The following is a 13,045-nucleotide window of genomic DNA, read 5'->3' as shown; positions in this document are numbered from 1 at the left end:
ACCAATTTCTGGCTATTACTGCGCGACGTCATAGGGACAGCTGTGCCAGAGAACTGGGTTCGGCGCTCAGTGCCGACACAGGAAGAACAATTTTGAGGAAAACTGTTTACAGGAGACTCAATCATGTTGGTCTGTATGCCAGAAAAATAAGCATTTTGCATTCCTCTCACGTCAGCGCATAAACGCGCTCGTTTAAACTGGAGCTTGCAACATCGACATTGGAGTGTCGAACTGTGGGCCAATGTGATGTTCACTGATGAGTCCCGCTTTACTCTACAGAGTGATACTCAGCAGGTAATAATATGGAAAGTAAAGGGATTCATTTCAAACCGCGAAATATAAGAGAGAGAGACATCATTTTGCGTCAGCGGGAGTAATAGTATGGGCGGGCATTATGTTGAACGTCCGCACCGACGTCCATATTTTTGAGACAAGCTCAATCACTGTTAAAAGATACAGAGACGAAGTTTTTGAGCCTTATGTTCGCTTGTTTCAAAGTGCTGTCGGTCCTGACTTCATATTCAAGGATGATAACGCGCCATGTCACCGTACAGCTGTGGTCGATGACTTCCTTGAATCAGAAAATATCCAGCGAATGACATGGCCTGTGAACTCCCCTGATTTGAACCTTTTCGAGCATGTATGGGATATGTTCGGGAGTCAACTTGCAGCCCGTTCGTCCCCGCCAAGCTCCGTTCCGTAGCTAAAAAGAGCTCTCCAGCATGTTTGGAACTGTTTGAGCCCTCAATTCATACACCATCTCATAGAATGTATGAATAATCGTTGTGCAGCGTGCCTGGTTGTCAGAGGTTGGTCATACACATTATTAAACTTCACAGCATCATCTTCTTTCTTTCTTTTTTCTTTTGTCTATAGACTAAACTTTTCATGTGCCTAATTTTCTTTCAAACTATTCTTTTGGATAATAAAAGTAACTATTATCGTTTTTTGAGTAGTTTCCTTGTTTTGTAATCGTGATGCACTCTCATATCACGTTTCCTCTATTCCGATGCACATTTCTTCAATACTCACATAAATAGCAATTATGCTTAACTTTTGGACACCAGTGTACATACATCGACTGCTAAAATCAAAACCCTTCCTGTTTGCTTCGCCGTATTCGAGTAAAAATGATTGGTAGTTGACAGATAGCTGACTTTTTTCAACACTCCTGTGATTTTGTGCCGAAGATCTCATCGCACCAAAATTTTTTATCTACTATAATGTCGTTAAAGCTTTGGAATGGAAAGTGATAGCAAATGTTTTGGCTCAAATTGCTTATTTATTTATTTTTCAGTTGCGCTCTTACATCGGTAGTTTATTCAAGTGTTTTTTTTTTTTTTACTCGTTTTAGTAATACCCACCGTGTGACATAAAAAATTGAAATATACTTATATGATGGTCCTATTGGATCAGCATATTATTAATAAAGCATATAATAAAGTTTTTTTTTTTTTTTACGAACGTGAGAAATGCGTTAGTTGAAAGACGAAGTTAATAATTAAATATAAGCCCACATGCATTGGCAAAGCAACTAAGTTTGAGTCTTTGACAAATAAAAGAAAAGAGTTACTAAATGTAACATTGTGTACAATTTTTTCTATTTATACATAAAACTGCATTTTTTCCCGAAGATTTGGAACAGGGCCAAAGGAAAGGCCCGACATGTTTTAAGTTTCCACGAAGTCCTTCTTTTGTCGGTTTTTCGTTTTATTTTCCCTTTTTTTCCCCTTACTCCGCATCTTCGCTACTGTCAAATTAAAGTTCGCATGACAAATAAGCAGCTTGTGTAGGATTCAAAAGACTTGCCCTAGACGGTTTAGATTCTTTTTTTCTTTTCATTTTTTTTCCCCATTCTTCTAAATGATGTCATGTTCCATTAAAGAGTTATTTCCTTCGCAGCAGAGTTGTTGTCGTGTGAAAACCGTGGGATTTTGAATAAAGATTGAAAAACAGCAAAGAGAAAAAACACTCTTGTTCCTTACTTCTTCACACTGTGCATGAAGTTAAAACAGTGGTACTGAAATGCAACGATTTGGAGATTAGTCTTGTCGTGCTCAGTATTCGTGACAAACTCTGGAAGATGTAAAGTTGATTAAAAGAATGATTTTTCTTCTGTACCTTTTCATGCATAGTAATGAACCAGCCATCAATGAATTTTATTTTGACAGTGATGTTAAGTGTGATCAGGAATAACTTTTTACTTTGCCTCACTTTTGCTTTAAGAAACTTGATATGAACTGTCAGCAAAATATAATCATATTGAATAATAAGATAGTATTTGAAGGGATTGAAATGAATAACATATTACGTATTTGATTTTTATTTTGTTTTGATTATTTTTTAAAGAAATGTTTATAACTTATTCTGAATAAATCTTACATTGTCTGTGGGTGAAAATTTGTTATTTGTGCAGTACGTGAAAATTAAAATTTATAAATCTTTATTTCACATGTGCTTTAATGGATTTTCAGTTTTCATGAATTTGTATCGTACATATTTTCCTAAGTCTATGAAGAATGGTTTCAAGGTTAATGAAATTTAATTTGATGTAACAATCGGCACAGAATGTCATCGTGAACCCAACTGATCAATCAGATTCAGTTTGACAAGAGAAAAAAAATACACTCTGCTATCTGCAAGAGACCACGTGGCAGCTTCGTAAAATTCTAATCCAATAATAGATGATAATAAAGTCAAAATTAAAGTTACAAAGTCAGTTAGAAGTATTAATTTTGAAAGAGTAAAATAGCATTACTAAATTATAGGTGGCACAGAAAAACAACCATCAATTTGTTTGAAATGCCACAAAAAAAAAACTTCTCGTAACTTATGAAAAAATATACTTTCAATGTTTTTGCAATTTGTGCCTAAGTTATTTCTTTATTACTTTTTTATAGGTAAACTTTTGCGTCTGATGACTTCTCTCAAAGTTGTTTGGTCAACTCCTTATTTATAGACACTAAATTCAGGCCTGTCCACTAGATCTCGAACAGTTTCCTCTGTCAACTGACAGAAGAATATTTGTTACTTTATTAAAAACATCACAGATATATTTGGAGAGAACAAAACAGGATGTAAATTTTTTTCTCTACAGCTGCACTCCTTTTGTTGTAAATCGCCATTTACAGGCATTATCCTGTGTAACTTGAATAGGCGAAAATTACTTAAGTGGACCTGTTTAATTTTGTCCTTCTTGTGGACGCTCCATTTGAATACTACATGCTTTCCAATATTTTTTTCACATTAAAGTAAGCCTAATTTTTCATTAATAGGGTACATATGAAGTAGAATCATAATCCCCGGGTTAAATTTGTTTTTAAAAAAAAGTGCGATTCCCCCTGCAGACTTCAGAACTTGTTTTCATGCGTTAATAGCTTGAATTCCATAGTGTGTGGAGAACTCAAATAAAATGAAAAGAAGTACATGAGCTGAGCTCCTTTGGGTTTTCATGAAAACTAAGCCTCTTATATTCTTAGAAAATTACTTATAAAAATAAGAAAAGATGTTGCTAAAGATTAATTTTTATTCATATGTTTATTTATTTAAAATAAGACTGGGAAAAGGGAGGTGTGAAGCTTTTTTTTATCTAAAAAATAAATTTCGAATCAAACTCAACAGATATAAAAGTTTGCATCAAATACCTTTTTTTTTTTTTTTTTTGATAAAAGGCATTAAACAAATGATTTTTGAAAATTACCTTTTTCTATTCATTTATAATACCTAACAAGCTATGACTCTGCAAACTTTCTGGTGGGTACGCTAGAACATCTACCATAGATTCATTTTCTGATTTAACATAAACATAATCACGTGTAAATAAGCTTCCGCATGCCGATCTTACTCAATTTTTATCAATGGAACAAAAAAGATTTTTATGGGAGATTGCATTTTACACATCCTCTTCCGGGAAACATTTCGTTTGTGATCAGGATTTTGAATTACTATATGTGCGTAGAGATTACGCAATCCTAGTTTCATCTGGCAAGCAATGCAACAATGAATTGCGAAATCTGAGACTGATTCTTTAAGTTCGATTTATTTCATTTATCTACATCCGTCAAATCAGGCTAGCCCACGAGTAAGGACGCCAATGAAGTGTTTTGGGGTGAGTTAGGGGGCCCTGATCTCTTTTTTTTCTGAGGAGGGGGGAATCTCGCTTTTTGGGGTGCTCCGTAGGTTTTAAGGAGTGTGCGGCATCGCTCCTGGGGGGAGAGGGGTGTTCCTATGATCCAAGTTAATGAAAGCTGTACCGCTTAGGCCGTGCAAGTCGCTTCGTGGTGGAGGGAGTGAGTGCAAAATAAATTCGGTTGAAACTTGTTCAATCAATTATTTATATTGCATAACGACGCTTTATTGGATTTCTACTGTCTTGGAACTAAACTCAAGGGATAAACGTTGAGGTTATCTCAACGGAAAATAGTTATTAATTGCCTTCCATTTAAAATATCAAAAGTTTCTATTACCTGTTTGGCATTAATAAAGGGAGAACTAGGAAGTAAAGGGATGTGAGTGAGAAAATTCAAAAATTTAGAGAAGATGACTAGCATACAAACGGTAGGAGTAACTCCCACCTGTTTTCTGACAAAAGATGGTGTTAGTAAATGGCAGATGATGCTATACGTTATGATTTAGAAAAACTTTTCAATGAATCTCTACCATGGTTTTAACTTCGTTCTCTTTTTGTTTCAAACTTTAAAAAGTCTACTTCCATCCCTTTGCTTCTCATTGCTTCAGTTCTTTGAAGATTTCACGGCTAAACTTTAATATTTACAATAACAATGAAAATGAAATACACTAATCTATGCAAAGGCATATTCGTAACAGATTTTGACATGTCTACAAAGCTTTTTTATGCTTTTGATTTTTTTCTAAACAACTTTTAAACACAGTTTAAACCCTAATACGCCCCCCCCCCATTAATTTTCTAACTTTTTAAGATGGAGATACGTATCGCGAAAAAGTAAATAAAACGTACAAGAGGAATTCTTCAAAAATCTCAACTATCTGAGCAAATAAGGGAAAGGATCAAGACAGAATCGAATGTGTTGACATGTGTTCGTGTACTCGCACGCGAAGAAATAACCTTGCGAATGACATTCCCATCATGCAACCCGTTTGTCGTGCTGTGAAAATAGACAGGAAGTAGGACTTTTAATTGCAACATAAATTTTTGAAATGCTTCGCGCAGTTGGCGGTATGAAATTTTCAATCTGAAGTAAAATCATAAACAAATACTCATGAGTGCTAAAGTTGGAACAAAAATAAAAGGTGGAACTCTCCTCTCTATAGTCACGGTAGACGGATTTTTGATAGGCCAAAGAAATGGCAGTTTAGATAACTTTTATAACTTCAACTTTAAAAAGCAGGCACTTATTTATTTCTTGCAGTACCTTCACGGCGATTCCCGTGCTAAGAATTTAAAAGAAAACCGTTGAATGAAAAAAAATCCGCCCCCCCCCCGTTTCTGATGTGAAATTATCATTTTTCTTCAACCAAAATACGTACACACCTTTTCAAAAAACCTATTAAAGTTTGTTTGGAATTCAAAAATGTTCGCCAAAACACATAAAAAGATTAACAGTTGCTTTAAAACTCAAAATAGTCCTTCAGCTGTATAGTTCATCGCTTAACGGGCCACGCAACCACCCTACCGTAACCCTGCTCCTAAGCGAGTGAAGCGGTTTTTTTTTTTTTTTTTTCTGCAATTTAAAATGTTTCGCCAACTAAACAATACTATAAAAAACGTTATAAAGAACAATCACAATTGAATAATATGACAAATCAAATTTTTACTTGGATAAGTAACTGTCTTTAACTATAAGAACAAACACAAATGTTGAAGAAATAGGGAAATCAAAACCCAATAGAGAAAAATCATACAAAATCAAATCATGTACCTGAATATCGAAAAATAAACGCATTCAAAAATCAGTTCGATGATCACGACAGTGCCACAATAGTGTTGGCAACCATGCGTCTGAGCCGCGCGGCATGGTTTCTTGCAGCTACCGACACTGTCCACCAGAGCCCTCTCGATGAGTTAACTTACCCCGCCATCTATTAGGAATTCATAGAACTAAACAATTCATAAAACATTTAATTTGCAATTACAAATATTTCGGTCAATTTGATTTCAAAAAAAAAAAGTCTATAGCCTTCCTCAATAAATGGACTACTCAACACAAAAAGAATTTTTCAATTAGAACTAGTAGTTCCTGAGTCTAACGCGTTCAGACAAACAAACACGCTTCAACTTTATATTATTTGCATAGATTTGTTTATTTTGAGTCGTTTGAAATCAATTTAGGTTAAATTTGCATTTTTTTTTTCTTTCAATAACAAACTAAATATTTCGGTAAATGATGTTCTCTTTCCTCCTTCAAATACAGCACTGTTCATGAGAGTAAAAAACTATTTTCCATTCCCGCCCTCCCCCCCCCCCGATCCATCTTTTCTTTTTTTTTTCCATATATATATATATATATATATATATATATATATATATATATATATATATATATATATATATATATATATATACACAATTAAGAGGAACCGGCTATTTTCAACCAGCTAAGTTTGGGCATATGTTCTGCTCTATTCCTTATTCACGACAAGGAAAAATTTGTTCCCCTCTGTCTCCCAACCCTTAACTTTACAGTATCCTCGTCCTTCTCGTTCAATTGTGGTTGATGATGTCCCTGGTCACTTTGCTTTTGCTCGCTTTCAATACTTGCTATCGTAGAGGCTATTGTTAAATCTGTGCCTCAAAACCAGACTAACGTAAGTCACATTATTGCTACTATGCAGGAGAGCGAAAAAACTTTCGTCTGGAGAAAAAATAAAGGATAGGGCTTGCGCTCTTCTACGCTTGTAAAGGATTTTTTCTTTTTTCTTTTCTTTTAATAGAATTACGTTGTTGTGACTCGATGAGGAATAAGATTTTGCATATAAAGCAGTAATAACCTGAATGTTGCCATTTTTGGACGTACGTCAGTCTAGCTCTGCGGTAGAAAAATAATATTGTACTGATTAACCACGCGACCATTTACAAATGCAAACAATTGCAGAACATTTTCTTCCATAGAAACAACCATCTTACGTGCGCTATAATGCTACTGTATGGAGAGGGAGAAAAACAAATAATAATGTACGTGTTGTTAAATCTATTATGAATCTCCAACAAAAACGTATCTTTTAGTTAAAATATTTACTGATTATACTGCTGCTCAGTAGGGGAGCGCAGATTGCGCCATTGAAAATTTTAAGGGGGTGTTTCAGGGGCTTTTTCTTTTTTTTTTGGGGGGGGGGGGCTGTCATTCTTTGGAGTCTTCGTGATATTTCGGTAGTGAGCCATACTCTTGGGCGGGGCTTGACAATAAAAAAAGTATTTCTAATTCCACGTTGGAATTATTTTTTAAAAAAATTGAATCAATATTAGCATTGGCATTAGTAATTGGAAGCCAAAGTTTACTGAACTATTGTTGCATTTTAAAAATTATCATTGTTGTTTATAATAATATATTTCGTAAGGTTTTTTTTTATTATTATTACTCTTGGGCAGGGATGAGCATCCTAGCGAACTAAAAGAATAATTATCGTATCCTCAGGAGTAAAAGGTAATTATGAATTATTCCTTTATGCTGAAAAACAACTGTTTTTATTATACATTTAAAATGCCACATGTACATTATACGTAAAAAGATACTACCAAACATTCTACTATGTGAAGAACTAAAAAAACTATTTGACGAGTGTGAAAAACGTTCAATGTTCAATAGCCCCAAGGTGCATAAAAGATAATTATTTTCAACGGATCAATGAATATAAAACTGCATAATTTTATTTACGTTAGCATTTTCATTAGCTTTATAATTTTAATGAAAATTATGTCAGTCAGCAGTATTACGCGTAAAATGTGCAGTGTTCATTTATGCTTAAAAAAGGATTTTGGTTTGTTCATATTGTTTAAAGTATATTTTACACGCATATTGCTCAATTACTTTTTGTGTTCAATTTTGGAAAATGAAACTAATGGGGGGGGGGGAGGAACCAGTTGAGCAAAAACAAGCTGAGGATGTCTTCCTCAAAATTAAAACTGTGTCAGAGAAATTCAGTTTCTAAATGTAATTGTGACTTTACATTTTTAAAGATTCTGTTCGCAATCATTTTACAAACAGTCATTAAGCTTTGCACGCCCATGCAAGTTATCTTCTTATATTGATTGTTCATTGCTCCTAAATTACACTTTTCTCCAGCAACGCAGCTTTTTCAACGCTGGTCATTTTCACCCCATACTTCCATAAAAGAACGAATCTTTTCACGTTGCATTTCGTCAGCGAGCTATTGCTGCATTGCTAGCAAACGCTCCACTCCGAAATTCTTTCAAAGAAATCTACATGGCATCCAGACTTGAAAGTTCTTGCACTTATTGATTGATGCGATGGCGAACACGTGCTTTGGTTGCTTGTCGGCGAGTCATTTAAAATCGCTGATTTCCCCTATCTATTTTCTCAGAAAAATTCCGAAATCTCTGAACTTTCATCAATGATATGAGTATTTTTAGCTTTCGATAATGGAAATAGCTCGTATCAATGTCCTTTGTGCGTATGTGTGTGTGTGAGAGAGAGAGCTTATTATTATTTTTTAGATAGAAAACTCGAACACAAAGAGCGAGGCGTTGAAAAATTAATGTTTTTGCACGAAAGTAGGCTCTGTATTTTTAAAGACTATTTCTCAACTTACTTTCTCCGTCAGAATCCCCGCGTTTCGCTTCCGGTTTCAAATTACGGTCAAAAATAGTGAAAAATAATAGTAATTATAAAGTTAATTTTGTGAGTTAAACTAATTTCATGGCACAACCTAAGTAATGTAGATTTTGGACATTCCACTTGCTCGCGATAAATAGATGGCTGTTTGTTACTACTTAGAAGATTGAGATAAGCCTTCTACGAGTATATTATTAAGAAAACAAGCTAAATATAATCCTTATATATATATATATATATATATATATATATATACAGTGGCTCCCAAAAGTGTTCGTACTTTGAAATTTTTTAGTAAAATCGAAATAACGCAAAACTGAATTCGAATATGAAGTCCGATATTTTTTCACGTCATTCCTACGTCATTCTAAATAAAACCCTGTAGTTTTTCAAAATATTGACGGATCTTCTTTTTGAAATGGGCCAAAAAACGAAGAGACAGGGAAATAATACGCCACAAAAGTCTTCGTACACTCAAATATTTTCGAATAAATTCATGATTAAAATTTATCATATGTCGTGTTTTTACGATTTTTGCATTGTGTTGACCCTTAAAAGTCATTTGGCTATAATTTTTTGTTTATTTATTCCTTAATATTGTGCTTATTACTTCAAAATGGCTGGTATTCGTAAAAAAACCACGAACACCATTCGAAATTTGAATTTTTTTTTCCTCACAGTATCAGTAAATTGGTTTGAAATGTCTCTAGATTAGTTAATTTATTTTATTCTATAGTAAAGTGCTTGATAAAATGCTTTAAAGAAAAGAATCGGACCAAAAACAAGGTAAGAAAAGGTCAACCAGCGAAGTTGACAAAGCGTGATCTAAGATTTACAGTTAAAAAATTTATGAAAAATACACATTTGATTGCTGTAAAAGTTTCTGCAGAATTAAATGAAAATGTTTACACTTCATTTTCACCTAAAATTGTTCGCTAAGTTCGCTGATTAGCTGGATTAAATGGGACCTCTTCCCGCAGAAATTTTCTTATTCGTGCGAAAAACAGAAAGCTTTCGCTTTTCGTCGCAAAAACAATGATAAATAAGCTCAAAACGTTTTGGAATTATGTCTTACTTACAAATAGAAATGAATTCAACATTTTTGGTTAAATTGTTGTATAACTGTAAATTGAAGAAACAATTAGGAACTTAATCTTAAGAACTTAGTTGGAGCAGTTAATCAGGACGGTGACGGTGTTTTTGTGTGAGGGTGCATATCAGCACCAAGACTTGGTAGTTTGGAATTTTTTAATGAAATAATGAATCGTGCTGTTCATTTAAATATTTTAAAAACAAATTTTAAACTCTTAGCCGAAAATTTGGTTATCGGAAACAGCTTTGTCTTTTTATCAAGATAACGATAAGAAGTACAGGTTTTCAACGTTTGCGTCTAGCGCCTCAAAAATCGTCCTAAAGTTTAGAAAATACCCCTTCAATCTCCAGATTTGAACTTAATGTAACATATTTAGAGATGTCTGGAGGCTTAAGTACAAAAATGCGACTTTGAAACGAAAATATAGCTAGGAACAGTAAGACTCGAAGTGTGGTTGAACACTTACTCTGAAACTACGCAAAAAAGGAATGAAAAAAGAATGAAATTTATTCCAGTACGTTTAAAAGGTGTTGTTGATACTGCATGATTTTCTACTAAATAATAACTTGATAAAAAGTCAGATTATTCAATAATATATATACATTTTTTTAAAGTGTACGAAGACTTTTGTGAGATAAAATTTCTGGCACTTTCTGGTTTTTGATTTTTAAAAAATTAAGTTTTAATATTTTTTTTAAAAAATTTATGTAGTTTTGTTGAAAATTGATCAATTAAATATCTATTCCGAAATATTCATTCTAACCAATGGATAGAGGCATATTTCATTGAAAGTCGTAGGTGTACGAACACTTTTGAGAGCCACTGTATATATATTAACTTATCTGAAATATTAAAATCTCCTGTCACGATGTTCATGTTTGAACTCCTCCGAAACGGCTCAACCAATTTTTATGAAATTTTTTTGTGTGTATTTGGTAGGTGGATCATTATACAAAAAACGTAGGTTTTTGAAGTTGGAATTTGTAAAAAAAAATCTTCAATTTTGTTTTACGTTAATTTTTATTGTTCCTTTTAGACACCTTTTTACTCTCACATACTAGTTAGTCGCATTCTTTATTGATTATTTGGTCACTTTCGTTTGACCTGAACGGAGGTAACCGGATGGTAAATATATATTTTAAAGTGGATTTTAAAACTTTTTATTTAAATAAACTTGCATGTTGTATGAGGAGCACGATTTGAACTGATCGGGGGGCACGGCAGTGCCCCCGCCAAGTCGAGAGCGAAGCAAACACTGCCGTACCATCCTTTACTGGAACCATTTCGCCGCATTTTCAGGCCCCTATTTGAGAACCTTCTGATGAGACCAGAACGCAGAACTTTTCGTCATCTAGTAAGCTATAATCACATACTTAAAATCCGAAATTTCAAGTCTGTAGGTCATTTAGTTCCGAAGTTAAGCGAAAGCAAAGTTTCGCATTTATAACACTCCTCACTCACTCACTCACTCACTCATGATCATCAAAATAGAACTAGTACTTCCCATAAACTCAGAGAGGTGAAATTTGGTACAGAGTTAGGGTTTAATGGCCACATAAAGGGAAAACTATAAAAACTAGGCTAATCGAAGATCTGGAGTGACCCTAATTAGAAAACACAAGAGCCGAACCAAACTATTAGAGATCGACATACCGCTTTTACAAAAAATATTCAACTTGGTGGGCCGCTTCATTTGATGTCAAAAATCGAAAGTCTGAAGTATCTAATGAAGAACCCTCAGCTGGTCTCAGCTGTTTTAGAGATATGGTAATGCCCCCTTCTACTACTAGTACATAAAAAAATCGACTGTCATTACAAAAGTCCAGCGTAGTGGGACGCATCTTCTAAATTAATTTAGCCTAACTTTAGTCTACTCGAATATTACACAAATTAAATGTTTCTACAAAAAGAAGTGAAATCCCACCAAAAACATTCTGCAAAAAATTAGCCAAGTCTCGATGGAGCTGTTTGTTTAATGAAATCTAGACAAAGTCATGACAAGTCGAAGGTTCCTTACTGCGATTTCTTTATTGTCATAGTTAATGTTGTGTGACTTGGCCGTTAAAGGGTACACAAGGGTACAAAACCAGGTGCTCCATGACACGATTGCACCAATCTGTCGCCAGAACCGCTACCCATTGAAGATTGAAAATTGCCACTTGGAAAACGTGTAAACAAAATTGACTTGTACCCACTAACGTATAAAGAATGTTTAACGGCCAAGTCACACAACATTAACTATAACAATAAAGAAATCGCAGTAAGGAACCTTCGACTTGTCATGACTTTGTCTAGATTTCATTACTTTTTAGAGATAAACAAACAGCTCCATCGAGACTTGGCTAATTTTTTACAGAATGTTTTTGGTGGGATTAAGATTTACACATTTTTCTTTAAATGGATATTTAAAAAAGTTGTATGCTCCATTTCTGATTGTATATCCTCCATTACATCTATGCTGTAACGGAGGATTCATGTACAGAGGATACGAATAGTTATGTTTTGCTTTGCACATTATGTTGATTTAGGGATAATGCAACATGTTATTTAGAATTTACTAAAAAAGTGATTCAATTTTAACTTAAAAAAAAAAGTTAGCACACAAACAATTCTTACCTTTTAAATTCAAGAACGGAGGATACACAAAGTTAAGGACCTATTTGACTTTAAAGAGCACAATGCTGAAATTCTTTCATACTAAGTTGTTTAGCTTCACTATGAAGACCCAGAGTTGAAAATGGCTACTTGTGATTCTAAATCTCTGTAATGAGCTGCCAGTACTGTCGTTTATATGAAAATCTAGATCCTGAACGGAAGATACAAGAAAGACTATGACTGTAATTCAAAAGATTATGAATGCTATTTTTAAAAATTTTATAGCATAATTCTTTAGAACTATTAAAAAAGCATCAATTGATTCAAATTGCTCTATTAAATCTGTTTTTTTTTTTTTTTTTTTTTTTGTATTGAGTAAATAAATTAAAAAGTACATGGGAAGAAATGAGTTGGGACATGTAACGGAGGCATACAAGTTTCCCTCCGTTCAGTGAAAAAGCAATTTAAAAAATTAAAACATTATTAATTTGCATTGATCATTTTTCATAGTTTGTTTTATTTTTCTAAGTCTTATAAAAAATTGTTTAAAAAAAATATTTTTAAAACTAACAACCCTGGACTTAAA

Source organism: Uloborus diversus, chromosome 1, assembly GCF_026930045.1.
Source record: "Uloborus diversus isolate 005 chromosome 1, Udiv.v.3.1, whole genome shotgun sequence".
NCBI lineage: Eukaryota > Metazoa > Arthropoda > Arachnida > Araneae > Uloboridae > Uloborus > Uloborus diversus.
The sequence above is the reverse complement of the archived record's forward strand: the minus strand, read 5'-3'. Positions refer to the sequence as shown.